Below are 21,591 nucleotides of genomic sequence, written 5' to 3'. Positions count from 1 at the left end.
ACCATTACAAGAGAGATACTGTGATTATCAATATTTGATAGCTGAGGAAACAGAGAATGAGAATGAGAGACATTAAGAAATTTACTCAGGCCCTGACCAGTTGGCTCAGTGGATAGAATGTTGGCTTGATGTGTAAACATCCCAGGTTCGATCCTTGGTCAGGGCACACATGAGAAATTGAGAAATGACCATTTGCTCTCTTCCCCTCCTTCTCCCACTTTGCTCCCCTGTCCCCTCCCACAGCCAGTGGCTCAACTGGTTCAAGTGTCAGCCCTGGGCACTGAGGATAACTCAGTTGATTTGAACATCGACCTCCAGACAGGGGTTGCTGAGTGGATCCCAGTCAGGGCACACGTAGCAGTCTTTCTATCTCCCCTCTTCTTACTTAAATAAAATTAAAAAAAGAAAAAAAAATTACTCAAAGTCATATTGTTACTAAACAGCAGAGCCAAGATTCACACTCAAGCAAATCCACATTTCTCCTCCTTTTCTTCTCAAGTAATTGAGGGAAATCCTCTGTTAAATAGACATGCCTGCTGGCCTCAGCCCAGTGATGGGAACGAGGGTGGGGCTGGAGAAAGTGCAAGTTCTGTTCTTTCTATGAATGAACAGTTTGGAGGTTCATTATGGAATGAATAACTTTGAGGTTCAATAATTCATGGCCCAAGTGGAAAATTAAAGAATGAGACAAGGCTATTGGATGGGAACAGAGTCTGCTCACTGTAAGAGGGCCAGTCATAGCTAAAACCTCCCTCTACTTCTTCTTCTTGGCAGAAGGATGTGGGTGTTCAAGCATTGTGTTGGGAGCAGGGTGGAATGGGTAGGACAAGACCTGAAATATTTGTTTAGATCTTTCTTTGGGTTGCTGTTGGCCCAGGCCATTGGCAGCTTTATTATAGGAGGGAGTTATTGGGCTGTTTGGAAACATTCCTAAGTCTGTGAGGCAAATGGCCTCTGGCTAATATAGTTTCTTAGATTGCCCGGGAACCCATGACTTAAAGCTCCCAGGGTCCAGTAAGTCTAGACATTGACCGTGTCCCTGAAGTGTTTGTTGAATGAATGTAGACTCTTTTTAATACTTTTATACTTGCCTCCCACAAAGAAGTATAGATATATGCAGGGTGTCTGTTTCCTTTCTAATTTTTAAGACAAATTCACTACCCACAGCTCTGTTGAATTCTGTGGTAGAATTCGATGTGACTCCTCCCCTGCGTGAGGTTCCAGAAGTCTGAAGAAGCAGAAGGTTTGGGGAGAGGGAGGAAACTTCCTCCCTTACCTGGAAGCTCCTTCCACTGCACACAAAACTGATCACTTGGCAAGATCTTCACGCCTCCCTGCTCCCAGGCTCCTCCTCCTCCAGGAGGTTTGAATCCGTCTTCTGCGGTAGTATTCTCTGGTTCACATTGCATTTTGAATCTACTCCCATTTTGACCACGTATTTCAGAGATTCCTCACAGTTCTGGTCTGCCAGCAGCGTTCATTGTTTCTAAGTAGGGTGACGTCTGTACATATTTTTAAAACTTTTTAAATTTTATTTTAAACTTAAGAGTCAGGAAAATACATTCTTTCTGGGTGAACGGTTCTATGAGTGTGGACAGATGCATGGAGCCATGGGACCACCACAATCAAGACCCATCGTGGTTTCATGACCTAGTTCACCCTCAGATTCTCTACAAAGGCTGCCCCTGCGTAGCCAACCCCTCATCCAAACCCCAACCACAGATCAGTTTTCTGTCTCTATAGTTTTGCCTTTTCCAGAATATCACATAAATGGAATATAGAGTATCTCGCATTTTCCATCTGCCTTCTTTCACTTAGCAAACAGTATATTATTAATCCATCCCTCTTTCTTCTTGAGAGGTCCTCCATCGTGTGGCTGTTCCAGGGACTACTTATCCATTCAGCAACTGAAAGACAATTATTTTGCTTTTCAGTTTTGGTCATTATGAATGAATCCACTTTCAATATCATACAGGTTTTTGTGTGAATGTAAGTTTTCATTTCTCTTGGCTAAATAACTAGGATTAGGATCGTTGAGTCCTATGATACATATGTGTTTAACTTTTTAAAAAACTGTGAAGCTAGTTTTCCAAAGGGGTAGAACCATTTGCATATCTACCGCAGTATATGAGACTTTTAGTTGCTCACATCCTCACCAGAACTTAATGTTGTCAGAGTTTTTATTTTTGCTATTCTTACAGATATGAAATGGTGTGTCATTGTGGTTTCATTTTGTATTTAAAAATATATTTTGATAATCATTTTAAAGAATTTGTTATAGGAAGGCTATTTTGAAACAGAGGTTGCTTCTGATCTCTGTACCTACTTTTTTTTTTTTTTTTTTTTTTTTACATAGACAGAGAGAGTCAGAGAGAGGGATAGACAGGGACAGACAGACAGGAATGGAGAGATGAGAAGCATCAGTCATTAGTTTTTTTGTTGTGCATTGTGACACCTTAGTTGTTCATTGATTGCTTCCTCATATGTGCCTTGACCATGGGGCTATAGCAGACTGAGTAACCCCTTGCTTGAGCCAGCAACCTTGGGTCCAAGCTGGTGAGCTTTGCTCAAACCAGATGAGTACACGCTCAAGCTCGCTACCTCGGGGTCTCAAACCTGGGTCCTCAGCATCCCAGTCCGATGTTCTATTCACTGCGCCACCGCCTGGTCAGGCTGTACCTACTTTTAACATCACACGTGTTATAAGGAAGTTGTCTGCCTGTCTGCTACCCCTTATTGGACTGTGAGTGTCTCAAAGGCATAGAGATGTCCTGGGTTTGATTCCCAATCAGGGCACATAGGAGAAGTGACCGGCTGCTTCTCCACCCCTCCACCTTCTCTCTCTCTCTCTCTCCCCCCACCCTCAGCCATGGCTCAGATGGTTTGAGCAAAGTTGGCCCTGGGTGCTGAGGATGGCTCCATGGCCTCACCTCAGGCACTAGAATGGCTTGGTTGCCAAGCAACAGAGTGGCAGCCCTAGATGAGCAGAGCATCACTCTGGTAAGTGGGTTGCCGGGTGGATCCCAGTCAGGGCACATATGGGAGTCTGTCTCTCTGCCTCCCTGCCTTTCACTTAATTAAAAAAAAAAAAGAAATTTCAAAGCTAAGTGGGGGAGATTTGCAGCTCAGTCAAGTGGGTGCTTTAATAGACAAAATGTAAGGGTGATAAGAAAGTCAAAGACTAGTATGCCACCATGCATCGACTGTGTAAAACTCCAACCAAAGCATCAGCTAAAAGCCTTTATGGTGGACAAAGAAAAATTCTCCAAACAGCCCCTGATGTGGGATTGTCTGCAAGGTCCTCCAACTCCTGTGTAGAGCTGTCTTTACTGGAGGGCATATTTCATTTTCCCCCACATGGAACGCGCATGCTGTGTCCTCACTCGAGGATACACCCCTGAGCAGTGTAGCATCCTTAGTGCCAGGAGGAGCCTCGTTTTCTCACTGGCTGCATTGCTTTGCTTTGCCGTTGTTATTATTTGCTGTTCCGGGCATCAAATGGTCCATAAACCAAACACTTATCCATTGCACCTATACTCAAAAAAGAAAAGCTATGAATTTCAGAGCAACTAAAATGGCTGTTGCTCAGTCAGTACATTCAATGCATTTTTCTATGTGACTGCCTGTCATAGAGCAGGTGCCTGAAGAAAAAAACATTCTTTCTTTCTTATCCTTTCCTGTATTAGAATCCGGTTCCATGCAAGGAGCTAGGCTAGGCACCAGACTGGAGGGGAGAGGAGGTAAATTCCCTGACGTCAGTGGTACGGGAAAAGAGGCACTGAAGAGAAGTAAAAGTATGCAGGCGGGTCAGGAAGGAAGCCAGGGAGTGTTACAAGTTGAATTATGCCCCCCTCACACACACAAATTGGTATGTTGAAGTCCTGGCCCCTGGTACCTCTAAATGAGACCTTTCATAGGGCATTGCAGATATCCCCCCTCCCATATATTCGTGTTTTAGCTTTCTGTGGTCTCAGTTAGCCACGGCAGTCTGAAACTATTAAAAGGAAAATTCCAGAAATAAACAATTTGTTAGTTTTAAAGTGTGGCTGTTCTGTGTTGCATGATGAAATCTCACACTGTCTCACTCGCGATGTGAATCATGTATTCACGCTGCACATGCTACTCCCTGACCTTTAGTTACTGCCCCGCCGTCTTGGTTGTCAAATCCGAAATGGTATCACAGCGCTTGTGTTCGAGTCACCCTCATTTTACTTCATAGCAGTTCCAAAGGGCAAGAGTAGTGATCTTGGCAATTCACATACGCCAAAGAGAAGCCAGAAAGTGCATCCATTAAAGTGAAAAGATGAGGACAGTCCGATAAGGTATTTTGAGAGAGACACAGGCCACGTTCACATTATTATAATTGTTCTGTTTTATTATTATGTATTGTTGTGAATCTGTTATTGTGCCTAATTTATAAATTAAACTTTATTAGAGGCATGGATGCATAAGGAAACACATGGTATATATAGGGTTGGTATATATATATATATCCGCAGTTTCGGGCATCCACTGAAGATGAGGTCAGACTGGAGTCAGGTGGGCCCCTACTCCAGTTTGACTGGTGTGCATGATAGAAAGGGGTATTTGGGCATAGACTCTCACACAGGAAGAACATCATATGAAGATGAAGGCAGAGATTGGGGGGAGGCATCTACAAGCCAAGGAACTCCAAAGATTGCAGCAAACCACCGGAAGTGAGGCATGGAATGGATTCTCCCTCGCCATTGCCACAAGGAACTGACTCTTCTGACACCTTGATCTTGATCTTGGAGCCTTCAGAACTCTGAGAAAATAAAGCCCCCAGTCTGTGGTACTTTGTCACGGCAGCTCTAGCAAATAAATACAGAGAACGACAGGAGTATTTAGGAAAGCATAGGGTTAGGAAGGTTATTCGGAGTGCCTGATGTGAAGCTGACCCTGGCAATATAATTCCAGGTTAACTTGGGGAAAATGTAGGGGGAAAAGAGAGCATTAGCAGAAGAATATAGTGTTTTATATCAGATGTTTCTTTACAATGTATTCTAACAAATGAGAGTATCTTGTTTTTAATCTCATAATACATTAGGATTTGAAACAATGAAGTCCAAGAGCACCAGCTCCTGCTCAAAGTGCAGCTGATGTAACAAACTAACCATGCTGGAGGAGAAAAGAAAACTATTAAATAAATGGAATTAGGAGAAGGAGGACACAGGGAAGAGCTAAACAACCACACCACTCTAGAGCTATTGAGTAGGGGCAACCTTCTACCTTTAGATGATCTGATGAAATTGGCTCCCTGGGAAATGGCTACTGTGAGCACAAAACAACCTTTTGTATTTATAATGGTGATGCTGAGCCGTCAATGGTGAGGTTAGCCCCCTTTGACACGACCCATTTCAGAAGTGAAACCAATAAGTTGTAGTTTCTTGCGCATCCACATGATGCTAGTATACATTAAAGTGGTCCTCCTCTTCCTGTTACTGTCTTTGATACTCTTTTTCAAAATGTAGGTGAAGAAGGTCTTCTAAAACTGGGTTTAGTACCCTCTCCCCGGTGCTTTCTGTTTTGCCACATCAGAGCACTAACCACGTTAACTTCTACATCCTCCATCTCTCCTGACTTATCTTTGTTTTGCCTTCTACCCGGGACTGTCATCTCCTTGAAGCACAACCTGAGATTGGAAATGATTCTCCGTCTCTCGAAACCTGCATAAAAACTGATCAAAAGTGAACACTAAATAAACATTTGTTCAACAACTCCAGTTTTAAAATATTCCCATCTTAAGTGGTGAAAATTAAAAAAAAATTTTTTTTTATTTGCCTGCTTAGAGGTATAAACCCTTGGGTAACATAGATGCTGCATTTGGCAAAGGTTTTACAATAATATATGTAAACTTTCTTCTCCATTGCAAATCCCTGCTGGTCTCTCTGCCACCCAGATTCAATAAGATGGATTCAACTCCATTTCTACATAAACCTTTTCTGACGAGAGGCTAACTTGTTATGTTCTCTTTGGACAATTTCAGGGTAATTTTATTTTTTTAATGAGAAAAATCTACATGGTGTTTCAAGCTATAATTTTCAGGGTTTTGCTTAAAAAGGATGCTGAGCATAAAGGTTTGGAAAGAGTAGAAAGAAAAGCAGACCTAACAGTCAGAGCTCTGTCATGATATCTGAAGGTCTGTTTTCTTCTCAGATGCAATTGGTCCTGAAGGAATATCTCCTGCGCATTCCCTCTCATTTGTCCACTTCTGAGGTGACGGAATTATCTGGAATGGGTCCAGGAACTCTGAGTCCAGGGGGGCTTCACAGAAAGCGAACACCCTCTTCTTCTCATGGGGGTCACTCCATCATGTTGTTCTGGTTTCCTGGACAGCAAATACACAAGATGAACCTGGACCATCTTGCAGGACATGAAAGTAAGGAAGTTCTAAAACAAACAGATAAACAAACAAACAAACCCAAAAAACAAAATCACTAGTAGTGGATTATAACCCAAAGTATAAAATACATTATGAATGTGTCCATACCGATATAAGTAAATGACTGCAAAAATAATGAAATGGAGATGAAGAGACAAATCTCCCATGAAGAAGAACTTCAAATAATTTATATAGATACTCTATACGCAAGGAGGTGGAGCATAACTCTACACTTCTTAAGTGACTCCCGTCCATGCAGTATAGAATGCAAAAGAGGGGGAAATAGAGCAGCTCTGTAGTATAGCAGATGAATACTCTCTCAGGCAGGTGAGGTTAACATCAATAGCGATAAGTCATCATAGTGCATATCCTTGATATGTTATGACAAGAATGTCCCTTTATCTCTAGGGTTTTCCTCCCCCAAACCCATAACCCGAGTCTGGTCATGAGAAAGCGCATCAAATTTCAAATGGGAGCCATTCTACAAAACACCTGCCCAGTACTGCTGAAAACCGCTTAACTCATCAAAAACAAGGGAAATCCGAGAAACTCGCAGCCTAGAGTAACCTAAGGAAACACGACTAAACTGAATGTGGTACCGGGATGAGATTCTAGAACAGAATTAAAGGCAGCACAGGTCAAGTCTAAGGACACCTGAATGAACTGGGGCTTTTGTGAACAGTATGTGTTCATTAATTACTACAAATGTATCATACCCCGTAGAAGATGTTATTAACAGGGGACACCGGGGTATATGGGAGCGCTCTGTATTTCTGTAAATCTAAAACTGTTCTACAAGGACAAGTTTATTTAAAAGAAGATCTTGTCCCTCGGAAGCCAGGGGCTGGAGCCTGCAGCCGACTTCGCCGCCCCGGGAGCCCAGGAGTCCCGGAGCCTGTAAGTCCGCCCCGCAGCCAGGTGGGGCGGGGCGGGGCGGGGCGGGGTCGCCGCGGAGCGGAGGCGGAGCGAGAAGCGTGAGCGTGGCAGAGTCTCCGGTGACAAAACACTTCACACTCAGGCCGCAGCTCCTCAGATGGGCTGAGCCACGACCACCCCCCTCCGCACCGTTCCCCCCAGGCCCAGACAGCACGGCTGGGGGCTCCGCAGGCTCTGGACTGGCTCCTCCCAGGCAGATCCCTCCTAGTGGATCCCTCCGAGTGATCCCTCCGAGCTCAGGCCGAGACCGGAGGATACTGCGCACCCCTGACCCGGGCATTTTCGTGGCGCCCAGGCTATGCCTGGGTTGTAGCAGCTGGAGACCCCCTCCTGCCGCCACCTCCCCAGCTAGGGAGGGACCAGCTCGTTCCCACTGCCTCGTTCTGCGCCCCCTCTCTCTCCTCCCATCTGAGAACACGGCTCTGTTGCCTCTTCACTGGAAATCCTGCCCCTGGCCCACGTCTGTGTGTCCTTCCGCAGCTCCTGGAGCACCCTTAGAAATAGTACCTAGTTATCAGAGCTGAGAATCGCTCATTCTGGACTTGGCTTTGTATCCCCTTTGGGGGACAAAAGTTGTCCCCTTAACACTCTCTTAACTGGTCCTTCATACCCAGGACCTTACTCATTGGGATCACCAGCTCCCTCGCCGTTTCTATGTGACTTCCCCCACCCATTTGAGCTCCAGTTTCTTCTGGGCTCCAACCTCAGCGCCCAGAGAATCTCGTTAGTCCCACCACTGGGTGAGAGTGACCAGGGGGCTCTGGTCCAGTATCCCCCATCTTAGAAAGCAGCTCCAAGGTAGCAAGAGAACTTGGCATTGGGTGCGAACCTGGCAGCTCAAGAGTGGGTTCTCCACTCACTCCCCCCTTGCCCAGCAAGAAGATAAAAAGGGGCGAAGAGCTCAGTGCATTGATTGGCTCGGCTCAGGACAGCCAGAGAAAGACACCCAAGAAAGACTCAGGCTGCTGCCTGCTTTGCATTGAGCCTACCGGCTCAGAATGAGTCCAGCTCCGAGGAGGAAGAGGACTTCGGTGTAGCTGGAAATCGCTCTCACTTTGTCAAGGAAGACTGTAATTATGTCCTCCAGGCCCTGCTGTCCCCTCTGTGCGTTGCTTGCCCCTGGAGCCCTCGTCTGGGTGGGTTTGGTGTGGGTGCAGGTTGCTCTGAAGGAGGCGTGGTTGGATCCCCTCAAGGAGAAATTTAGAACAATGGAATCTAATCAGAAAGTTCATTCCAAGAAATTCCCAAACTTAACGAAGAACTGTGCAGCAAACGAAAACAACTTGAGAAGATGGAATCTGGAGGCCCGAGCTTGAAAGAAGTCTGAAGCAACATCACAGAAACGAATAAGCAGATTTCTGTGTTGAAGTCTGCAGTGAACCACCTCAAAGCCAATGGTAAGTCAGATGCAGGCTTAATTAGCATGCCTGCCATGGTACAGGGACTTCAGAGGGGTGTGGCTTCCATTGGCAATACTTAACACAATGTCCATCTTGCTGTGGAGGCAACTCAGAAAACCATGGACGAACGCAAGAAAGCCGTGGAATTCCTGCAGAGTGATGTGAATCAGCACCCCTTGAACAAGACAGGTGGAAGCGACCAGATTATTCCATTACCTTCAGCTCCATCAGAACCTGACAGGAAAACCCACAGTAAGAATTTGAAACAGGATCTCCTATACCTTCACCACTCTTTAGAGAAGGGAAATAGGGCCCTAGAAGGGTACCGGAGCCACTGTTTCTACCATCGAGGGGACGAATGAGACAGTCAGTGATCTTACCCAGAGTCAATTTGGTAGAAAGAGACTGGTTGCTGTGAGCAAGGTAGAAAAGCAGGCAAACTGTCCTTCTGCACGACAGGTGAGAGACGCATGGCTAGCTGCCGAAGAGTCTTTGCAGCAGGTGTCCAGCCGAACAGATACAGTAAAAACTCGAAGCATAAAGAAAGAAGATAGTTCAGATTCTCAGGTATCCAAGCCAAGCGAGAAAGTACAGTTGATCAGTGCTCTCACCAACAAACCGAGAGCCACAGGCCTCCAGAGACCACCCACGAAGAGTAAGTACAGAGTTTCACATCAAAGCCACCAGCATTGCCAGCATTTCCACAGTTACTTGAAGACCACATTAAGAAACCTGCCCAGCTAAGACCTATCTTCCACAAGACTGGCAAAACATGGATGGGAAGCTGACCTACCGGGAAATTTGGGACCCATTAGGCTCTGCGGTGCCAGCACCAGAGAGTTTGAGAGAATGTGATGATGTTAGAGACGGCTGATTCTCATTCCTGGAGCTGAGAGTAGTAGCTTTAGGTGTCCAGCCTCATCGGGTGTATTTAGAAATGGATATATCCCCTGGGCTACCTAATATCTCCTCACCTAACAAAAACAACACTTCTATGTAGCTATCGGTCCTCCAAACTGCTGCAGCACATACACTGCCACCTTTAAACTTATTTTAAAAAGTTCTATTGAAGTTGTGTGGTTTTTTTTTAAAAAAAGACCATTTTACTTAAAATATTCACAGATCTATGATTTCCTAAAACCAGTAAGATCTTAATTTTAAAATTGCCACAATAAAAAGTCAAGCCCTCTCTTTCTCATTCCTTTCATTTTTGAGGGAAGGAGACCTTATTCTTTAGAACTGGGAAAATGTGTGGATAGAGAGAATAAGCCATCTTTTATATTTCACATAAATTTGCATCACATTAGCTGCACTTTATATGGACTCAGAAAATGTCTTTCCTTTAAAAGATAGACTTTTTTTCTGTTTTAAATATTTAGGATGAAAGAAAGAATTCTGCATATTGTGTGGGAAGCAGGAGGAATGGTTTGAAATGGGATGTGAACGAGTGACTTGTGATTAAAAGGCACTAACCTGATCGGGTTGCGGCTGAAACTAGGTCCCTGTCCCCTTCAGGCGTCTCCTTTAAGTGCTGCCATGGGGTTTGGTCTGGTGGCTGGAGGAACATGTTTAGGGAGTGGACACTGAGGTGGGGGCAGTGTAGCCTCCAGGCTCAGGAATGCATAAGATCTGTCTCTTTATTTCTGTCCCCTTAGCTAATCCCAACCTGTGAACCAGAGAAGTCTTATTGGATAATTTTCTCTGGTTCAGTCCTATTTCAGGGTTTATGAGCATAGAAAGTTAACCAGTGGAGAGCTACATTTTCCTCCCTAAGTGAGCTAGATTATCTCCTCCCTCCACCCCAGACCCCCCCACACTCAAGTCTATCTTAAAGCTGTAGCTAACTTCTACCTCTGATACTATCTCCATTCTGAATAGTAGGGCTGAAGTCCCTTGGCCACTGTCTCTGCCTGGCTCCCCTGGAGCTTTGGAAGAGAGTTATGCCTCTAATTCTGACCCAGGGAATTCTTGAGATTTTACCTGGGTGCTAACCAAGAACCTTATACACTCCTGTATGAACTAAGGCCAAGAAGATTGTGAACAGCCTGACCAGGCGGTGGCGCAGTGGATAGAGCATTGGACTGGGATGCGGAGGACCCAGGTTTGAGACCCCGAGGTCATCAGCTTGAGCGCGGGCTCATCTGGTTTGAGCAAAAGCTCACCAGCTTGGACCCAAAGTCGCTGGCTCGAGCAAGGGGTTACTCGGTCTACTGAAGGCCCGCAGTCAAGGCACATATGAGAAAGCAATCAATGAACAACTAAGGTGTCACAACAAAAAACTGATGATTGATGCTTCTCATCTCTCTCTGTTCCTGTCTGTCTGTCCCTATCTATCCCTCTCTCTAACTCTCGCTCTGTCTCTGAAAAAAAAAAAGATTGTGAACATATTTGGTTTCTTTATAATTATCAGGTCAGAAGTAGCTAGAAGCTTTATGTCCAGAGGCTGCCAAACATTAGCAGACAGTCCAGGAACACTGGGCTTCATGTTATGGTGGCAGGTGTTTTTCAATTTAATACAAGGAAGTGCAGTGCTTTTCCCTTTAAATACTTCTGTAGGCCCAGACTAAAGGACCATTGACTAGAAGGCATTATACCTACATGTACCCTCTGTGTGTACTGTGTTGTTCTCAGAAGGAGTCTTTGGACAACACATAAGGAAAAAACTTGGCAAAACTTAATGGCGCTGTAGTCAGAGAGGAACTAGAGAGCTTGCCTGGCTCCGCCTTCTTCAGTGCAGCTCATTTCCATTTTAACTTGGTCCCTGTTGCCGGGTTAGCCGTGGATGTAGCTGAACACCCTTAACTATAGAAGGGCTGGGTTTTTTCCTTTATATGATGTTCAACTTGGTGTTCGGCTAGCCTTGATTGTTTTTTCTAGAAATATTAAAATTCAGTTAAAGCCAAATGAAGCCTTTTCCTATGAATGTGTCTGCTTATCTCATCATAGCTTATGCTTCTCTCTCTTAAAAAAAATTTTTTTTTCCTTGTCCATCTGAGCTATTTCACTTTCTTGAAAAGGTTAACTATAGTATAAAGTTAGCGTGGCACTTTAGGTAACTTGAAGATCACTCTTCTGGCTGCCATCCATGTCCCTCCCCCCTTTTAAGATATATACCCTGACAAATTTTGTAAGAAACCAAGTAGCAGTCCAGCAATAAATTGAATTATACTGCTATATTTGTATATATTGTACCATAAATATGTAGTATGCCTGAACCTGGAAGGTATTGTTTTGAGAACTGATTTCTATAAAATATACTTGAGGGTAATGTAGCTTGTCCTTTTTAGTTTCAAATTCTTATTCATAGGCAGATACTTTGAGGACAACTTAACTCTTTGTTGTATGTACTTTTTTTTTTTTTTTTGCATTAGCTAGCTATCCATGATATTTATCCTATATATTGATATTTCTCATCTGTTCTCACCTCAAGCCTGTCTGGCCAGCATCATCCCTGAGCCAGATACATAGTACCATCTTGACAGAGGTGTTCCTGCACACTGTCAGACATTTGAATACCCTTGTCACGCTGCCTGGGGAAGCGCCCTATCTCCTGGGCAGAACTAGGGTATTTGAACGCCTTTGTTCTAAGGTGAGCAGAATCATTGGCTTAAGAAGAGCCTCACAAGCCTATATCGTTTGGTGTTCATTTGGAATTTTTATTTGTAAATAGTTCTAACTTACGCCACCCGTGACTCGTGTTTAGCCATGATCAAGCCTTGCCTGCTACATCTCCGGAAGGTCGAGTGTTTGTGGCATGTTTGGTTTTGGTTTCAAATACATGGACCTCATCACTCTAGCTCCTACTGCTGTTTTCTTAAGTTACCCAAATCACTGCTTCTCAGTCCTTTTTTTCTTTTGTCCTTGTACTGTCTGATGTAAAACTTAAAGGGCCTCCTTATAAGCCAGAAAAGCAAAAAAAGGTTGTGAAGGAAGAAAAGAACCAGAAGAAGAGAGAACCCAGCTGAGGTACGACGGTGGTGCCATCTTAGGGCAGAGACAGGCCTGGCACTTAGCAATGTTTGTATTCTTCCGAAGCTGGAAATGGGGAGGCAGTCAGACAGACTCCCGCATGCGCCCGACCGGGATCCACCCGGCACACCCACGAGGGGGCGATGCTCTGCCCACCAGGGGGCGATGCTCTGCCCATCCGGGGCGTCGCTCTGTCGCGACCAGAGCCACTCTAGCGCCTGAGGCAGAGGCCAAGGAGCCATCCCCAGCGCCTGGGCCATCTTTTGCTCCAATGGAGCCTCGGCTGCGGGAGGGGAAGAGAGAGACAGAGAGGAAGGAGATGGGGAGGGGTGGAGAAGCAGATGGGCGCCTCTCCTGTGTGCCCTGGCCGGGAATCGAACCCGGGACTTCCGCAAGCCAGACCGATGCTCTACCACTGAGCCAACCGGCCAGGGCTGTTGCGTTGTTTTAAGTGACAGCTTTCATTTGCTAAATACTCACTGGCTTGCTTACCAACAACCAGGTACATGCAGCCCGCCATTTTCTGTTTAAACCAGAGCACATTCAAGTATTCCTGAGACTTTATAGAGCATCTGTTGTTTGTTATGTGAACCTAACCTACCTTGTGGTTTTCTCACATTAAGAAATATCCATCTACTTTGCTCTAGTGGAGCTATATTGGTAGTGTATAGGCAGTTTGGGTTCTGTTTGGGAGTGAATTCAAGGCTCCTATGACTTGATTTGAACTTTGCTTATTTTGTATCAGTTATACAACCATTTTAATTTATCTAAAAAAGCCATTTTCTTTTTCAAAACAAGAACAAAGATATTGTCCTATATCATTACCTCATGGGGTTGATTTGAGGCTTAAAGGATAAAAAGTGCATAAAAAGTTATTTTAAATTATTTATTTTTAAATTAAAGTTTTTTGTTGCAGTTGACATGCACTATTAGTATGAGGTGTACAACACAGTGACTAGACATTTATATAACTTATGATTACCCCAATAAATCTAGGACCCACTTGACACCATATATATTTATTACAATATTATTGATTATACTCCCTAAGCTGTACTTTAAATCCCCAGGACTGTTTTTATATCTGGCAATTTGTACAGCTTAATCCCTTCCCCCTTTTCACCCTTTCCCCTACCCTACCCCTAAATCTGGCAACTATCAAACAGTATGGAGATTACTCAAAATTTTTAAAATAGAACTAGCATGAAACCCAGCAAATTCACTTCTGGGTATTTATCTGAAGAAATGCAAAATACTAACTTGAAAAGATATATGCACTCCTGTGTTCACTGCAACACTATTTACAATAGTCAAGAATGGAAGCAGCCCAAGTGCTCATCCATACACAAGTGGATAAAGAAGATGCGGTATATATATATATCCTGAGGGAAAAAAGACATCTCCTAAGGAGGGCTCCTGGTGGCTAACTGGGCTCAAATTTTTAAAAACAGCCTAACAGCGACTTCTGCCCAGGGGACTCACATGCAAGCTGCACTTCAGGGAGAAGCCTGTGCAGAACTGCCCACCCCTGTGCTGAACTTCCAGTCTCTGCACAGAACTGTCTGCCTGCACTGTATTTCTGCCTTCTGAGCCAGCCCCTATAAAGGAATTCCTGGAATCCTATTTCAATCAATAGGACTGAGGCTTTCCTCATCCAATCAGAGCTGTGCAGCTCTAACCAATCACAGTGGCTTTATTATGATCGATCAGGACAGTATCTTTTGGACCAATCAAACTGAGAGGATTTGGAGTCCTCATTTGCATGAGGATGAACCAACCAGGGAGCAGGGGTGGGAACTTCTGTTCATATAAGCCAGCCACTTTCTGTTTGGGGGAGTACAGTTTTTCCTTCCACCAAAGACTGAGGGCTGGGTCTCCCTGGCTGAGCTGAAACATCAAAGCTGTCTCAAACAAAGCAGAGCAGACCAGTGTAGCAAAGCTGACCTGCATGGAGAAAAGCAGAACAGATCATCAAGGAGCAGAGCTGTCTACCCAGGGAGGGGCCTGGCCCCAGGGCCACCTCACAGCTGTGCCATTTTCATAGCTGAGCTGTATTGCAGTTGAACTGTTTTGCTCTGAGTCAAGTTTCCTTCTTCACTGCATCCCAAATTGGGGATTCCTGTTGGCATTAACTATCAGTTGACATATACAATAGAATATTACTCAGCAATGAAAATGAATGAACTCTCACCATTTGAAACAACGTAGATGGATCGAGGGGGTATCATGGCACACAAAATAAGCCAGACAAACACAAATACCCTGATTTTACTTCTATGTAGAATCTAAAAACAAAATATGTAAGCAAACAAAACAGAAACAAACTTATAAATCCAAAGAAGTTTTTTTTTCAAGTGACTAGCACATAATGCTCCACAGAACAATAGTATTTTGCCATCTTGTGCCTTTCTGTGCTATTCCTTTGTGATATGCCTTGAAAGACTTAGCTGTTGTTGCTTTTCTTCTAAGATGAGCCAAATTGGTCCAGTTTCTCATAGTTGTTATTTGTCTCCTGTGCACTGCGAAGCCCGGAGCATCATTCCAGTGTTTTTAACTGAACATTTTTACCTTAACTGATCCTATCTGAGTTGCATTTATTTTATTTCTCTGTTTGATGACTAAGGTACACCACACAATAATGACACTTACACGGTGGTTACCTTGGTATAAGCCTGCCAGATGCTTCCAATTAGAGTAACTGAATCTTAACTTTCTCTGGGAAAAAAAAATAATAATGTTTGTCAACTACATGAGGTCCCTTTTTTCCCTTAGGAAGGAGAGCACAGGGATGCCATCAACTTTTGGTTTGCTGACTGGGGGGTCTTGATGGAATGCAGCATTGCAGAGCATCACGTTCTTGTTAATTATTTCTAAGCATCAGAATGAGTTGCAAAAGTATAATGAGGCAGGGAACGTCTTCTTGTGGCTTTCCTTTGTGGGTAGGAAGCGTTTTTCTACAGAGGCAGGGCGAGCCCGAAGCGTATCTAGAAGAGAAATGATCCGGCTGAGAACAAGACATTGTTGGTCCTACTGGATTCCTTTACTGACCATGACTGTGCAAAAGACGTTATATATTTTATATAAATATATGCATATGTATATATTCAATTGGATACATATATTCTATATATTCAAATATATATATTTATATAAAATATATAATGTCTTTTGCTATCTATCTACCTATCATCTACCTATCTCTATCATCTATCTATCATCTATCTATCTAGCTATCTATCTTTACATTCCTTCTTTCAATTGGCAGGGGCACGATTGGCTTATTATAAGGTCTACCGGAAAGTTTTGTCCGTTTCTATCACAATAAGTTTCGACACGTAAGCACAGGTTTATTTGGCGCATGTGTGCCTCTCTATTTTTATCACTTAATGTATACATACTGACGTCGCAAATTAACTAAAACAAAGTTGATTCACGTTAGTCTTATGAGTGAAGCCATAGTGTACCCATGGCTACTGATAAAGTTCATTTACGCCACTGTAATTGTTACGAATTTCAACAAGGAAGAAATGCTACAGAAGCATGTCTGTTGCATCCACCATATTCTCTGGATTTAGCACCCTCTGACTATCACTTGTTTTTGTCCTTACAAAATTTTTTGAAGGGTAAAAAATTCAAAAATGAAGAAGATATCAAACAAGCACTGGTTCAATTTTTCGCATCAAAAGATAAAACATTTTTCAAAAATAGGATATACAAATTGCCCTCATGCTGGCAAGAACTCATTAATAATAATGGCAATTATATTATTTAATAAAGTTTATTGATGGTAAGAAAAATTTGTATTTTGTTTTATTCCAAAAACGGACAGAACTTTCCGGTAGACCTTATATAACCCTGATCTTACCCACTCTTCCCTCACCCCATTGTTCTGTCCTCTTGGGTGCCGTCTGGACTGACTTCCCATCCACACTTTTGTTTCTCCTTCTCGGCTGGATAAATTTGTGGAAAACTCACAGAGAAACTGAATTGCCAGGTCTGGTCCATCTCCCTGTTCAGTAAAATGAAAGTAACATTTAAAAAAGCAAGTCACAAATGTCTGTTTAATAATTCTTGATTGCTGCCCTGAGACTAGTTTCAATATTTCTGACTATTCAATGCCTGGAAGCTAGCACCAAATGACCATCTAAAACTGTGAGAAATCCACTTCCCGTGGTTCTGAATGTGGAAGCAGGCGCTCCGGGGCAGCCGTGTCTCTCCTTCGTGAGGGTGCACTTTGGTGAGCCGTCTCTGCCATGCGCACTTACATTAAGGAACTCCTCGTTGCCCTTGAGGTAGCTTAGGACTTGGTAGAATCATCCAAAAGCAAATACTTTATAATGGAATACTAAATATTCTATGTAACAATATAAAAGGCTGTCCTAAGTGGTGAAGACCATCTCTACAGATTTCTTTTTTCTTTTTTTTTTCGTTTCTTTTCTGAAGCTGGAAACGGGGGGGGGGGGAAACAGCCAGACAGACTCCCTCATGCGCCCGACCGGGATCCACCCGGCACGCCCACCAGAGGCTACGCTCTGTCCACCAGGGGGCGATGCTCTGCCCCTCCAGGGCGTCGCTCTGCCGCGACCAGAGCCACTCTAGCGCCTGGGGCAGAGGCCAAGGAGCCATCCCCAGCGCCTGGGCCATCTTTGCTCCAATGGAGCCTTGGCTGCGAGAGGGGAAGAGAGAGACAGAGAGGAAGGAGGGGAGGGGGGCGGAGAAGCAAATGGGCGCTTCTCCTATGTGCCCTGGCCAGGAATCGAACCCCGGTTCCCCGCACGCCAGGCCGACGCTTTACCGCTGAGCCAACCGGCCAGGGCTCTTTTTTCTTTAATGAAGTGTTTAGCATTTCCCCTGATCAGGCTGGAAATAAGATATGAGCCGAGTGAGTGAGGTCTGGGACTGAGGGAGCAAAGGGGTGGGAGAGAGGGGCTCACTGGCTGGTGGGCTGAGGGGGTGTTAACTCTGTAACTAGATAGGCTAGTGTTTGGGATCTATTTTCAAGAAAGAAGAAGGAGAAGGAGAAGAAGGGAGACCTACCCTAAGGCATTAGTTAATCTGTTTATGACTATCCTTGAGCTTTCTTCATTCACGACGAGAGCAGTTGCTGTTTGAAAAAGCTAGGGAAGCCCCGTAGAAGACCCCTGAGTAATCACTCCCCTTTCCATCTGACACAATCCTCTGGCCTGCCTAGATCCCCATGGGCAACCTCCTTTCTGCTCATTTCCAGATAACAACCACACCAGTCAGAAGGCTACCTTGCAAGTGACAGATATCCCAAAGCACACTAGCTTGTTTAGTAAGGGGCTGCCCGGTCTCCTCTGCTCCTCTCCCATTGTCCTCATTCCTTCACAATGGAAAAAGGTTTTGTCCATGTGGTAGAGTCAAACTCATTTGACTTCATGGCTTCCTAGCTCCCTGATACCAAAGGTTCTAAATAGAAAAATTCAGGCAAAAATTCTGGTTGGCCCAGCCTAACCTGTGGTGGTGCAGTGGATATAAAGCATAGACCTGGAATCCTGAGGTCACCAATTCAAAACCCCAAGCTCGCCTGGACAAAATACATATGAGAAAATCGATGCTTCTCACTCCTCATCCCTGTCCTTTCCTCCCTCCTCCCCCTCTCTTCTCTCTAAAAAAAATCAATAAATTAAATATTTAAAAATTTTCTGATTGGTCCAGCCTATATCACATCCTCATTTCTGGCCCAATCACTATGAGAAGAAGGAGGTGTTGTGATTGGTCTGATTCAAGTCACGTGCTCACTTGTGTGGCAAAAAAGAGTAAGGTATTGGCCTGATTTCCAACTGCCAGCTCTTACATCTCTGAGTAGAAGTTTCTGTGGTCAGTAGAGCTCACTCTGCTCATGAACATGGCAGGTGCAAGTGCTGAGGAGTCACCGTCTCCCAGCCCTCAATCAGTGACCATGCGAGCTAGTGTATAAACACTGAGGTGTTCCCCTAACGACAGAATTCTGAGCCATGCACTCCACACCCACATGCCAGAACTCCAGAGTGGACTTGAACTCCAGTTCACAACAGTTGCCTTTTGCTTGGCATTGCATTCCCTATCTGCTTCTTCCTCTTCCCTGTTTCATGTCTCCGACCCCTTCACTTCACTAGTATTTCCTGAGGTCACCTCCCAGTTGTGCTGGCTTCCATTTGAGTCTTTATCTCAGTGGCTTCTTCTGGGGAAATGCAAACGAAGGTAGCCACGATGACTGGCAGCTCATCCCATGATGAGATGGGGATGAAGTGGTGGTTGTGAACACACAAAAACAGTAGCTGTCCATTAGAAAAATGTATCATGAGAAAAAGCATTGAACAACCAACAATGAGAACTTACAGTAAGCCACTTCCCACTGGACTAGCATTTGGGCACAAAGCATGTCTGGTCTGACATGCCCAGAGGAAGCAGACTGACCTCCCCAGCAGTTTGCTCTGGAGAGGAAATTTTCAGAGGATCTTGGGGTCCAGGATACAGTGAAAATTGAACCTTATGCAATATTTTCCCACCATTACTTCACTAATCTTCAGCCTCCCCTGCCCCAGCTGAATCTTAGCAAAAAAGCTAGCATAGGAGAAGGCTATGCCTGCCTCCTCAGATGCTGGCCAGAGCCTGGGTACTCGGCTTATGTTTGGTGACATTTCCATTAGACAGTTGGGCTTGTGTGATGGCCCATGCATGTGCAGTGATAAAAATACCCTCCTTATCTCTGTGTCTCAGCTGTGAAATCCCTGCCTCTTTCTATTTGAGTTTATTGGTTTCCAAAGCCCAGCTATTCCATGCATGTCATGGGTTGAATTGTCTAGAAGCAGTGCTCAAGAGAGGGGTTTAGGGCATGACACTCAAGGGAGTGCCCTTCAGGACACAAACATGCAAATACACACACACACACAAAATATTAAACAGTTGTTGTGTTAATAACAATACAACAAAAGTTTGTGAAGAAAACAAAATATTAAAGATAAAAGACCCTCACACAAGGTATAAGTCTAGACCCAGGATTGGACCAAATCCAGCCATCATCTGTGTTTCTAAATAAAGTTTTATTGGCACACAGCCACACCCATCATTTATATAATGTTTATTCTGCTTTCTTGCTATAAGGGAAGAGCTGAGTAGTTACAGCAGAGCCTGTTGTAACTGGATGGCAAAGCCTACACAATTTACAATCTGGTTACATTCAGAAAAGATTGCCAACCCCGGTGCTAAACTTGTCCCAAACCATGGGAGCTCTGTGGTATCCATTGCTCCATGATTCATCCCCTCCTTGAGTCAAAGGGCCGGTCTTTGTACCTTAATATCAGCCAAACATTGGTCCGACCACCCCAGGTGGTGAGGTGAGGTGCATTGAGTGCATTAAGCCTTGGGGGATGGTTCCCATCGGATCAGAGAGCAATTCTTCAGATCCTAAGAGCAGCTAAGAGCTGTTAGCAGCTGACATGATGGCTGGGAAGCAGGTGTGTGTGCTGGGAAACTTTCAGGGCACCACCAGCACCTACCGCCATGTTTACCTGGGTCTGCATATGTGCTTCAGGGAGTTGGAAAGACCCTGTATTTCCTGCCTGGAACGGAGCCATACTTTGTCACCTAGACTCCTGTCTTCCATTTCACTCTTGCCTTTTGTCCATCCATCCCACTGCTCTCGGGTGAAGATGGAAACCCTTAACAAGGTCTGTGGGTCCAGCCAGCCTCTCCAGCCCCACCTTGTCCCACCACCCTCGCACTCTGCTCTTCCGCCATGCCTGGCTAAGGGCCAGGGGCATTCTCTCAGTTTCTGAGGAAGCAGTGTCCCCTCCAACGACTTCATGGCTTTTATCCATGCTGTTTCCTCTGCCTGGGACATTCCCCTCAGCACCTTCTACTTGCCACCACACTTAACTGACATCGAGATCTCCACATCACAACTCAAAGAGCATTTTCTCAGAGAAAGCTTCTTGAAACACTCTGCCCGCGATCCTCATTTCCCATAAGTCGCCCAGGATACAGTTTGTGTGTCTTGACATGTTTTTTCTGTCTTTGCAAACCATACATAGCCCACAGAAATACGCATAGATTTTCTTTAACAAAAATGCTGTATTATTTTCTTTGCTTTGACATTTTCCTTTCACCACTTAACAATGTAAAACTATAAGAAACTATCCAGTTTAATATGGATAGCGCTAATATTTATCTCATCTTTTCCTAGTGGATGAGTGATAGTCCATCATATGTATGTATATATTATGTACATAACATGGATGCACAATAATTTATTTAAGAATTTTGTGAGCACAAATTATGTTCTAGTTCCTAAGTTTGGTGGTAGGTTAATAACTTACATATATGTGTATTTATATTTGCTATATATATCAATTATTATATAATCAAGTTTAAGTAGTGAATGAGAATAAGAGAATGAACATGCTCAAATGTAATAAAAGAAATGAAAGTTAAAATTAAAAAAGAATTCCCATATTGGTAGGAGTTCAGATTATTTTTCTATGTGCGTGTGTTTTCATTTTATAAATAACGGTGCAAAGAACATCTCTGAACAAATATTCTGGCATTCTGATTGATGCTTCTATTTCTGAAGGCTCTGTCCTTAGAATTGGCACCACTTGGTCAACATACACATGCACTTTATGTTTCTGTATCCATTCCCAGATTCCTTTCTGAAAATACAGCAAATTACATGTCCACAATCAGTTTATGAGACCGCCCAGTTATGAGTTTGCCAGTATTGGTGTCTTTTAGTCTTTTTAATTTCTGCCAATCTCTCTCTCTTTTTTTTTTTTTTGTATTTTTCTGAAGTTGGAAATGGGGAGGCAGTTAGACAGAGGCCCGCATGCGCCCAACCAGGATCCACTGGGCATGCCCACCAGGGTGCGATGCTCCGACCAT

The 21,591-nt window shown here is 44.1% G+C and overlaps 1 protein-coding gene and 1 pseudogene across 3 annotated transcripts in view; both read left to right on the top strand.

Moving 5' to 3' along the window:
- The window catches only part of LOC136403359 (EF-hand calcium-binding domain-containing protein 14-like), a 60,292-nt pseudogene extending 50,553 nt beyond the window's left edge, over positions 1 to 9,739 (top strand).
- Positions 1 to 21,591, top strand: part of SHISA9 (shisa family member 9) — a 312,313-nt gene that overhangs the window by 259,211 nt on the left and 31,511 nt on the right. The window lies entirely within an intron of this gene.

This window comes from Saccopteryx leptura, chromosome 4 (genome assembly GCF_036850995.1).
Source record: "Saccopteryx leptura isolate mSacLep1 chromosome 4, mSacLep1_pri_phased_curated, whole genome shotgun sequence".
NCBI classification, from domain to species: Eukaryota; Metazoa; Chordata; class Mammalia; order Chiroptera; family Emballonuridae; genus Saccopteryx; species Saccopteryx leptura.
Note: the sequence above shows the minus strand (reverse complement) of the source record. Positions and strands in the feature narration are given on the sequence as shown.